Source organism: Antechinus flavipes, chromosome 2 (genome assembly GCF_016432865.1).
Source record: "Antechinus flavipes isolate AdamAnt ecotype Samford, QLD, Australia chromosome 2, AdamAnt_v2, whole genome shotgun sequence".
Taxonomy (NCBI): Eukaryota; Metazoa; Chordata; class Mammalia; order Dasyuromorphia; family Dasyuridae; genus Antechinus; species Antechinus flavipes.
The window spans coordinates 486,894,003-486,904,407 of record NC_067399.1 but is presented as its reverse complement, the minus strand read 5'-3'; positions in this window follow the sequence as shown (position 1 = coordinate 486,904,407).

Here is a 10,405-nt window from a genome sequence, read left to right as displayed (position 1 = left end):
GCCGCACTCCCTACTTCCCCAAGTAAGTTCCCAGGGTTTCTCCTGCACGTCCCTTGAGAGTTCTAAAATGATCAGGAGTTAGTAGAAACCTTCCGAAGCCCAGGGCCCCACGCACAGAAACCTGGACCTTATTGGCGCTTGTGAGAGGATAAGGGAGGGCTACGGTTGCGGGGGTTCTGAGTTACCTAAAGTTCCCGGGATACTGATCTTTCTAGAGGCAGAATACTGGCTGCGAAAATTGATTCCCGCCTTCTCCCCACCCCACCCCACCTCACCCCACCCCACCCCCACCCTCCCACCCCCAAGCTTGGATAGCTACGGTCCGCTACTCTGCGAAAGAAAGCTCTTTGCCCTCAAGCCCAGTGAGACTGGGAAGGGATTACAAAGAAAATGAAGCCCTCAGAGAGTGTATAAAGAAAATGCCCTTTCCCCTCTTTCTTCCCGAGGTTCCTAAATTCTAAGCGGTCACAGTCTTGAGTGGGATTTCTGAACTCTCCAACGTTAACCAGTCTTACTGCTTATCCTCTCTGCAGAGTGGTGCGGAATTCCAGCCAGGTTAGGTACAGTCTAACTCTATGAACACGAATTTAATTTCCAGAGAAAACAGAGCCTTCTGGCACCCCACTTAGAGAAGAGAACCAATCTACAATTTCAACGTCCTGCCTCCAGTGATCACAGAACCTAGCTCGGCAGGGTTTGTAGTATCTGAGCATTCTTCTTCTTCTTCTTCTTCTTCTTCTTTAAATTTATCATTTCCTTTTCCTTTTCTCTGAATTTATACTGAAAGTGAGCCTGAAAAATACCGAAAGAGCTATTAACCAGTTTATAACAATTCCTGGGATTACAATGAAATCATCTAAAAGGAAGAAAGCTCTTGTCTACTTAATATATTTACTCGTTTCCCAAACAAAAAGTCGATCCCAGGGCCTGGTTTCCTGTTCTAAGGCACAGGAGTCGCTCCTCACCAGTCTGAATTTGGTTTGCTAAACACACACATTTTTTTTTTTTTGGCTGACTCCTGACAGACATCATAAGAGAAACAAATTATATTTTTACATTTATAAAGCAAGAGAGTTTATTTTAAGGCAAAAATACTGAAGCACTTTCCCTTCCCTCCCCATTCCATTTACTCCACTTTTTTACCCTTCTTCAACTTGACATTCATCAAGTTTATTTTGGAAATAGTGGTCCATAATTATAGCACCCCCACCCCAGCCAGGATTGACTATATTAAACCAAGAGTTGCAGTTATGTGGGATGATGACAACTGAAGTCACAAAATATTTGATCTAAATGAATTTTTTCATTAACATTTTGTCCAATTCTTTAGTTTTGGTGAGGAATCTTTAATGTCTCTTCATAATTATTTTTACCCTTACTTCGGTTCACACTTCCTGTTTCCTTAGTTTTATAGTTCTCTCTTCTATTTTCTTGTTTTTTTTTTTTAATGTTGTCACTGTTCAGAACTGTCTTTTTTATTTCTCCTCCTTTTTTCCTTTCTTAGTCTTTTCTTTTTGTTCTTTTTCACAAAATATATAATTCTCTACAGTACAATTTGGTGAATAACAAGGGTCTTTAGGAGAGAGGAGGGAAAGAAGACCTTGGATGGTCAAAATTTTACTCAAATCTAGATTATTTCCCACTCTTGCTGCTTTCAGGGTCAGAAATTCCGTGATACATTAATGCTGAATTCTAATTATTCCTACTGATTTCTTGTCCCAGTCCTGGCACTTTGGATTTATTGAAATTAAGTAGTTTTTAGGGAGTGGACTTGGGCTACTTCTATATTTAAAAAAATAGAAAAAGAGTGTATTCAAAGAGAAAACATCATTTGTATTTGATATAAGCTAGCAAGAGATTATTTGTTTATAGTTTTGGCTGTTAAGGAGAGGAAAGTATTGCTTTTTTACCTTTTGAAAACTCATCAGTTTGATTTTTTAAAAAAGCAATCTAAGCATTATTAGAAGTTATAGCCTTCATGAAAGATTAAATAGAAATATTAAAAATGACAACTAAATGGAAGAAAAACTCACCAAATTAAATTTCCAAAAAGACTCCACAACAAAAAACAATCTTAGATTCAAAACCTGCAGTTGGATAGTTAAAATTTAAGACATTTTATACAAACTGCAGTAATCATGTTTAGATCAAAGTCTATTCCGTTTATAAAATTGAAAGCAGGAATGATAACGTATAGCCATAATTTCATCTCCCAGTTTTGTTATTGTGACTTCTCTATGAAAGAAAACAGAAATGACTATATACATGAAAGATGATATGGTTCTTCAGTAATTTGCTGTGTGATTTTAGGCAAGTTGCTTCAGATCTCTGAATTTGTTTCTCATTACAAAATGTAAAAGCTGAACTAAAAAAAATCTCTAAGATCCCTTTCAGTTCCATTGGTTAGATTATGGCAAATAAACTTCTCAATAGAAAAAGACCATTTTCCAATTAAAAAAAAAGGATATCAGCTATTTTTGTTGATCATATCACCTTGGACTAAGACTTTGATTTTCTAAGCCTTGGTTTTCTCCCATCTTTCTTCCCAATAAGGAATTAATCTACATCAACTTTTTCAGATACTTTATGTTCTCTGTGCACTGTCTACTTAATTAGCAGAAAAGTGAAGAACTTTGCTGTTAGCTAAACTAATGATAAATGTCTTTTTATATTAACTTTTAATTTTTATTCAAAAATTATTAAATACCAAATAGAATGGACATTTGAATATACACAGTAGAGTAGGGGGAAAAAGAGAGGATGACAGATCAACTTTCAGATCTCTATTATGTATGGCTTGCTTTTCTCTTTAATTATACAATAAGATCAAACTATAGTTTACAAAGCTGCCCTGCTTATCTGTACTTTTCAGTCTTCCTTCTGTTATTTTTTGTCCACAGATGAGAAACATGTCACAAAAACACATAACCTCCCCTAAAGTACTTAACCCAAATTTAATTGTCGGCCAAGTATTTGTTTCTTCCTTTCTGCCTTCTAGTGTGCCATATTTTAATATTTCATTTGTTAAATTTTAACAACAATCTAAATATAGTTTAACATCTGCCTTAGTGTTTACTTATTTCATGTATTTTGTGTTCTTCAGAAAGCCTTATGTTATGCTAAGCATCATGACCCAGGTTCTATCAGTAACTGTTTTGGTTTTGTCCATTTCAACTTGCCTTGTTTGACCACCCTTCTTAACCATTATGTACCAAACATTATAACTGAGTGCTGGAAATAGAAAGACAAAATGGAAGCAGCTCTTGCTCTCAAGGAGTTTAAATTTTATCAGAAGATATCTTTTGAATTGGAAGAGAATCTTAGAAATCAAATGGTTCAATCCCATTGTACTCATGAGCAAATTGAGGTTTTTAGAGGTGAAGGGACTTATCCAAGGTGCTAAAACTGGCTAAAGCTCCTTGCTCTTGCTCTGTCTTGAAAATTTGCTATCTCTTTTAAAATGCAGATCAACAGAGGACAGGAAAATATATTATACAGATCTTGATAGTCTTGTGGATCCATATAGCCAAGAGGTAATTTGTATTTTAGCAGCTGTGCATAAATTCTGTGAGATCATAAAAGGTGATGTACCACAGGACTACAATAGCAAAGCAGAAAATCATCACATTTGAGTGTAATGATGTAGACATTAGTTGGCCAAGTCGAATTTTATTTTGCTATCCCTATTTCTGTATTAATCTGATTGCCAATTATTTATTTTAAGATGTTCATTAGGTGCCTATGATGTGTAAAAACATTCTTGTTTATACAAAACCATGAATAGACACTGTCCTCAAGGAACTTCAACTCTTTGCAGGATTCCAGTGCTGAGAGCAAAGGGGAAAAGGTGGCATTTTTAAGAACCTTCTCACAGGCAAATAATATCATGAGATTTTCTGACATTTCAGTTCACAGAGACATACCTGAAAATCTGTTTTATATTTATTGTCACAAAAGACTTTGAAGACAAATGGCATAAAGTCAAAGAGTCCAAAAAAGTATTAGAGAAAGTTTGTCAGCTTCTTCCTCTTCAAATTCAACCCTCCCCATTTCAGATTGATAGAGCAATGGAAGCTTATTATAGGTTGATACAGATTTCACCTTTAGAGGTACACTCTTCAGATTCAAGCCATCCATAAGTTAGAAGACGATTATCATAAGTTGTTGGGCTCAGAAAAAATTCAATAATTCTTGACCAACAATTAGCTCAAAGAATACAAACAAATTCTTCTCTTTGATATTTAAATCCCTTTACAACATGGTTCTAAACTTTCTTTCTAGGCTCATTACATATTATTTTCTTTCTTGCATTGAATGGTGTGACCAAACTGGGTTTCTTGCTCTTCTTCAGATATTCCACCTCCCATAATCTTGCTTTTGCACAGGCTGACCTGCATATCTAGAATGTACCCTCTCTTTACTGGCATCCCTTATGACTGCTAGCTTCCTCCAATTTCAGCTCCAGTTCCTATATGAGGACCATACTGACTTCCCGCCTTACTATTGTCCCTCCAAATTATCTTCTATTTTCTTATATATTCATGTGTGGTTTTCTCCAATAGGATGTAAGTTCCTTAAGGTTAAGGACTATTTTATTTTTGTTTCTAAATAATTCAGGGCCCCACACAATGTTTGGCACATAGTAGTGTTTAGTGTTTGTTGATGGGTTAGCTAACAGTCTGGGGATAAGTCTTTCTGATCTTAGACAGAATATAGCATGGTGAAGTGGAAAGAATACTGAATTTGTAGTCAGAAGTCATAGAAATGAATCCCAGCTCTAACTATTTTACATTCTGTGTGACTTTGGATAAGTCACTTCTCTACACCTTGCATATAAATGATCGCTTCTGGTTCTGAAACTGTAATGGGAATCTTTCTAGCTTGTCAATCAACAAGTATTTATTAAATATCTACTAATTCCACACATTGTAGTTGGAGTTGGGATTACAAATATAAAGAATGAGATGATCCCTACTCTCCAAGAGTTTATATTCTATTGGAGTGAACAATGTGAATCCATAAAAAAAATACTATATATACTTAATAAGCACAACATGGTCAAATAGGGAGGCCCCTAGGAATTGAGGGGATCAGAAAAGACTTCATGTAAAAACTGGTGCTTGAGCTATGGCTTGAAGGAAATGAAGATTTCATGAGATTGTGATAAGAAGGAAGTGAATCCCATGAAATAGGAGATGGGAGTTATGGATTCCATGAAGTGAGATTCTAGTTTGGCTAGATAGGATAGTGCAGAAAGGATAGTAATATATAATGATGCAGAAGGATAAGATTGGGACCAAGTTGTTCAAGTAGAGATAGCAAGATTTGAAGACTAATTGGATATATTGAGTTAGGGAGAAAAACAAGTCAAGGATACTATTAAGGTTATATAAACCTTGACTGGAAGAATAGTGGTGTCTTTGATAATAATAAGGAAATTAAGAAGATGAATGTCAGGAGAAATAGAATGAGGACCAATTTGCATATTCCATGGAGAAAATCATGCGATCTTAATCAGAATTGCCTATAATAAAAGCATTTTAATTTTTTTTTTGCATCATTGATCCCTTTGGTAGTTTGATGGAAGCTTTGACCCTCTTCTCAAAATAATGTCTTTAAATACATAAAATAAAACAAATAGGATAACAATGAAAATGGATTTTTTAATATACAGTTTTCTATTTATTCATAGATATAGATGATATGTCTGGATATAGGTATAGATGACATAGCTATAGATAAATATGAAAGTTCATTTAAAACATATAACATCCCATGATCTAAAACATAATGTTCAATTGGAAAATATGACATGAACATTATGGTTCTCATAGGCCTTCCAAGGTGTCTAGAGGATAGAGCAGTGGATTTGGAATCAAGAGACCTAGCTAGTTATTCACATAATTACTAGCTGTGTGATGAAGACCAGTTTATTTAACCTTTTAGAATTTTAGCTTCCTTATCTGTAAAATAGAGAAGCATAATCATTAAACTACCTATCTCAAACAAGGTGGTAAGAAAAGAATTATATCATTATTATCAGAGAGAAAGTGGAAGTTAGAGACAACCATACAGTCACAGAAACATGGGATATCAGTACTCAATTTTATTCATTTTTCATATGAGAAAACCTAAGCCAGGAAGGGGAATAGATTTAAAGTCACATAGTTATCCAACAGCAAAATTTATGTAGAATACAAGTCTTTGGACTTACAAACAATGCTCTTCATAGGACATATTGTTCACTATTAAGATACATATTGTATCATGACTTAGTGAATAGAGAGTTGGCCTTCAAAGAAAGAAGGTTTAGCTTCAAGTTCTAGTTCTCATATACACAGGCTTTGTGACTCTGGGCAATTTACTAACCCACAAAAGCCAATCCTCTAAGACTTTACATTGCAGAGAAAGGCCCTACCTGCATTGGTAGATGGATTTTCTTTACCTGAGAGCTCCTTATACCAATATAAACACAGGTATTCTCTCTATCTGAATAAAACACTCAACTTAAATATTCATAAAATTCTTAGAATTGGAAAGATTCCTAGAGCTCATCTAGTATAAAATCCTCTCATTTTATAGACAAAGGAATCAAATCTCAGAAAGCAATAATGATTTGCCTAAGATCATTCAGCCGGTCAGAGCCAGGACAAACATGAAGTCTACTGATTCTCAGTCCAGTAGGCTTTATCCTAACCTATGTCCTACTTCCTTATATTGGCTTGGTCACTCCTTATAAATTATCCTTTGCTTTATGTGATGACTAGTCCATGTTTTACTCCAAGGATATAGTAATATAGTAAAACATTAATCATAAGACCTAAGTTTAGATCTCAGTGCTGATACTTATCCACTATGTAACCTTGACTGAGTTAACTCTCTGGGGCCTCAGCTTTCTCACTTGCAAAAATTGGATTAAATGATTTCTCTGCTGATCTAGCTCTAGATCCCAATATAAACCAGATTTTGTTTTTTGAGGCATATCACAAAACCATACAGAAGATATCTTAGGTTAGAATGGGTCTTCAAAAATCCATACATGAACGCAAATATTCCCTTCTACTTTCCGGATAAGATATAACTTATCCTTCTTGAACTCATCCAGTTCTGGGGAACACATTACCTCCTAAGAAACCCCAGTCTGTTATGTCCTGACAACATCCCTATTAAAAAAAAGACAGTATTTCCTTCTTCTCCCATCTCCTTCTTACTTAGAGAGGCAAATAAATACTCAGAGAAGTAACTGTGTCAAATGTGTATGCGTGTTGAAGAGATGAGCTTGTGTGGAGGGAAATTCCAGCCATTGCTTTCTATCTTAATTCAATATTAAAGTTTCATTTATTATGCCAATTTTTGGCTGCCCGTCATAGAGAAAGGAATCCATGGTTCTAGTTTGGGTGCCATATGTAGATATTTTGCTTCCATATGAAAGAGTATAATAATTTTTTTTTTCTCATCAAGAGTATTTGTTTTAAGTACACACAAGAGGAAATGTGAAAAAAAAATCATTGGAAAAGCTTAATTATCCCTCAATAATCTACACCATTCTTTAAAAAAAATTTAAACTGTTCCTTAATTTTGTTTTCTTCTTTTATACCATCCTTTTAAACTTCTTTCCCACTCTGATGAGGTTCATCACATTGATAAGCACCCCAGGTCCTCATTCCTTCCAATCTATATGTAACCTCATTTAATCCTCACACCAAAGCTAATGAGTAAGTGCTATTTCATTCCTATTTTTTAAAGATGAGGAATCTGAGGCTGAGAAAGTTAAATAAGTTGTTTAAGGTTACACAGTAAGTGTCTGATGCAAGATTCAAATTCAGGTCTTCCTGGGTCCAAATCCAATACTCAGCTACTTGTAAAATGATAGGCATATGGGAGGTGGATTATATGGTCTTTGAGGTCCCTTATAAGACTAACAGAAAGAGACCACAACTATCAATCCTTTAAGCAACCTTACATTTCAAAGCCCATACAAAGTCAAATATTCCTAGAGTTTTCCCACTCAATTATTGGGGAAAAGTGTATGTTGGATTTATCAGTGAAAAACAATCCTTCATGGTATGGATCATGACATTGGGTTGTGTTGCTCAGTTTCCAATGGAGATAAGAATATTTAGTTATTCATTCACTGGCATACTAAGTCTGGCATCAACAAACAGCTGAAAATTCCTATGTGTGTAAGTATTCTTCATCTGTCATATAAAGACACCTTCATACTTACAGATAAACTTATCACCTTTCAGGTAGAGATAATGATCATTCCAGCCCAATCAACTCTGTCTCTAAAGAAAGTGAACTTATGCTTTGTCATTTTCAAGGGTTGATTTTTTTTTTTTTTTTAGCGTAAACAGGATAAAGTTGTGTATAAATTATAAAAGCAAAGAGAGTTTGCAGGTGCTTATAGTTGCCTGGTTAGTTTTTTTTTCCTTTTTACAAAGTAGATTAATGATATTCTCATTTCAAACTTCTCACAAATCAAAATTTAAAAATTCCTAGGAAGTCAAGGATGTGTTTATAGAATTGGGAATCACTTAGAAAGCTGGGAAGAGATGGTCTCAATTATCATAGCATTTGGCATTTGTTTGGGGATTGTTTTGTAGAAGAAGAAATCAGGATAGTTTTCTTTCTTTTCTCTTCTTTTTCATTTCTTCCCTTCTAATTCCCAGGGAAGAATACAAAATAAGGAAGGGGAACAACTTTGGAGAGGCAGACAGAAGGAACTTTGGTTGAGTGTGAGAACTGAGGCAGCAAGAACTGTGGAAAACTGAATATGTGCATATTATCATGGAAAGAACACTGCACTGAGAAGCAGAAAAACTTAGGATTGAATGCTCCTCTGATATAAACTGTGTGCCTTTGGGGAAATCATCTTACTTCTCTACACCTCAGTTTCCTCATCTGTAATATGAGTAGTACCTACTTTTCAGGCTCAAATGAAATTTTATATATATATATATACATATATATATATAGTATTTTGTAAATATTAATGTGCTGTATAATCTTCCCATAACACAAATCTTAGATCCTTCAAATATGGGAAAGATATTTTTGTTGTTATTGCTCAGTCATTTTCAGTCATCTTTAACTCTTTATGACTCCATTTAAGCTTTTCTTGGAAAAATCCTGGAGTGGTTTGCCATTTTTTTTTCCAACTCACTTTACAGATGAGCATACTGAGACAAATAGGGTTAAATGACTTGCCCAGAGTCATACAGCTAAAAAGTTTCTGAGGCCGATTTGAATTCAGGAAGATAAGTCTTCCTGACTCCAGGCCTGGGACTCAAAACACTATCTAACCTAATTGCTCCTTAAAAATATTTATGGATATTTAACATATATTGGATCACTTGCTGACTAGGAAAGGGGATGGGGGAAAGGGAGGGGATAATTAGAAGACTGAATTTTGTAGGGGTGAATGTCAAAAATTATCCATGTATATATTTTGAAAATAAAAAGCTTTAATTAAAAATATTTGTGGAATAGGTATGGAAAATGTTGAGCTAGAAAACCCACAGTATGGTGAATGCAGAATACGATAGCAACTGTGGTGGTGGAATCTATAGCATTATTACAAAGTGGACAATTTAACTATAATAGGTTTGCAGAATTAAAAAAAAAAAAAAGAATTGGAATAGAACTTGTTGGCTCTCTAATCCAACTTAGCCCAGAGAAAAAAATCACCACTACAGCATTTCTGACAAATACCTCTTCATTCTCTCCTTAAAAACCTCCAATATGGGGAAATCTGCTCATTTCCAAAGAAAAAAGGAAGGAAATAAGCATTGATTATTATTTACTATGTGCCAGATACCATGCTAAGCACTTTACAAATATTATCCAGCTCGATCCTCACAATGACCCTAGGAGGTAGATGCTGTTATCATACCCATTTTACAATTGAGGAAACTGAGGCAGTTTGTGATACTATCCCCTCTTCCCCCCATGCTCTAAATCCTAGACCCTTCAAACATGGGAAGGATCTTTTTATAACTGTCATCACCTTGTTGTGAGGAGTAGGTGTGGAGAATGCTAGGATTACACAGCTAATAACTGCTTGACTCTGGATTTGAACTCAAGTCTTGCAGACTCCAAATTCAGTATTTGTGTCACCAGGTAGTCCATTCCATTTTTTGACAATTCTAAATGTTAGGAAATTATTTTTCCCCATAATATCAAGTGTTTCTTTGCAACTTCCACTTTTATTGGCCATATCCTCCAGAAATAAACAGAACAAGACTAATATGAAATCAAGAAATCAATCAATAAATATTTGGTAAGCTATTACTCTGTGCCATGCATAAAATCATAAGATCATGGTGTTCTATAGCTAGAACTGAAAGAGACCATGGTGACTCCATCATATTTTCAGATGAAACTGGGATGGAAGGGAAGAGGT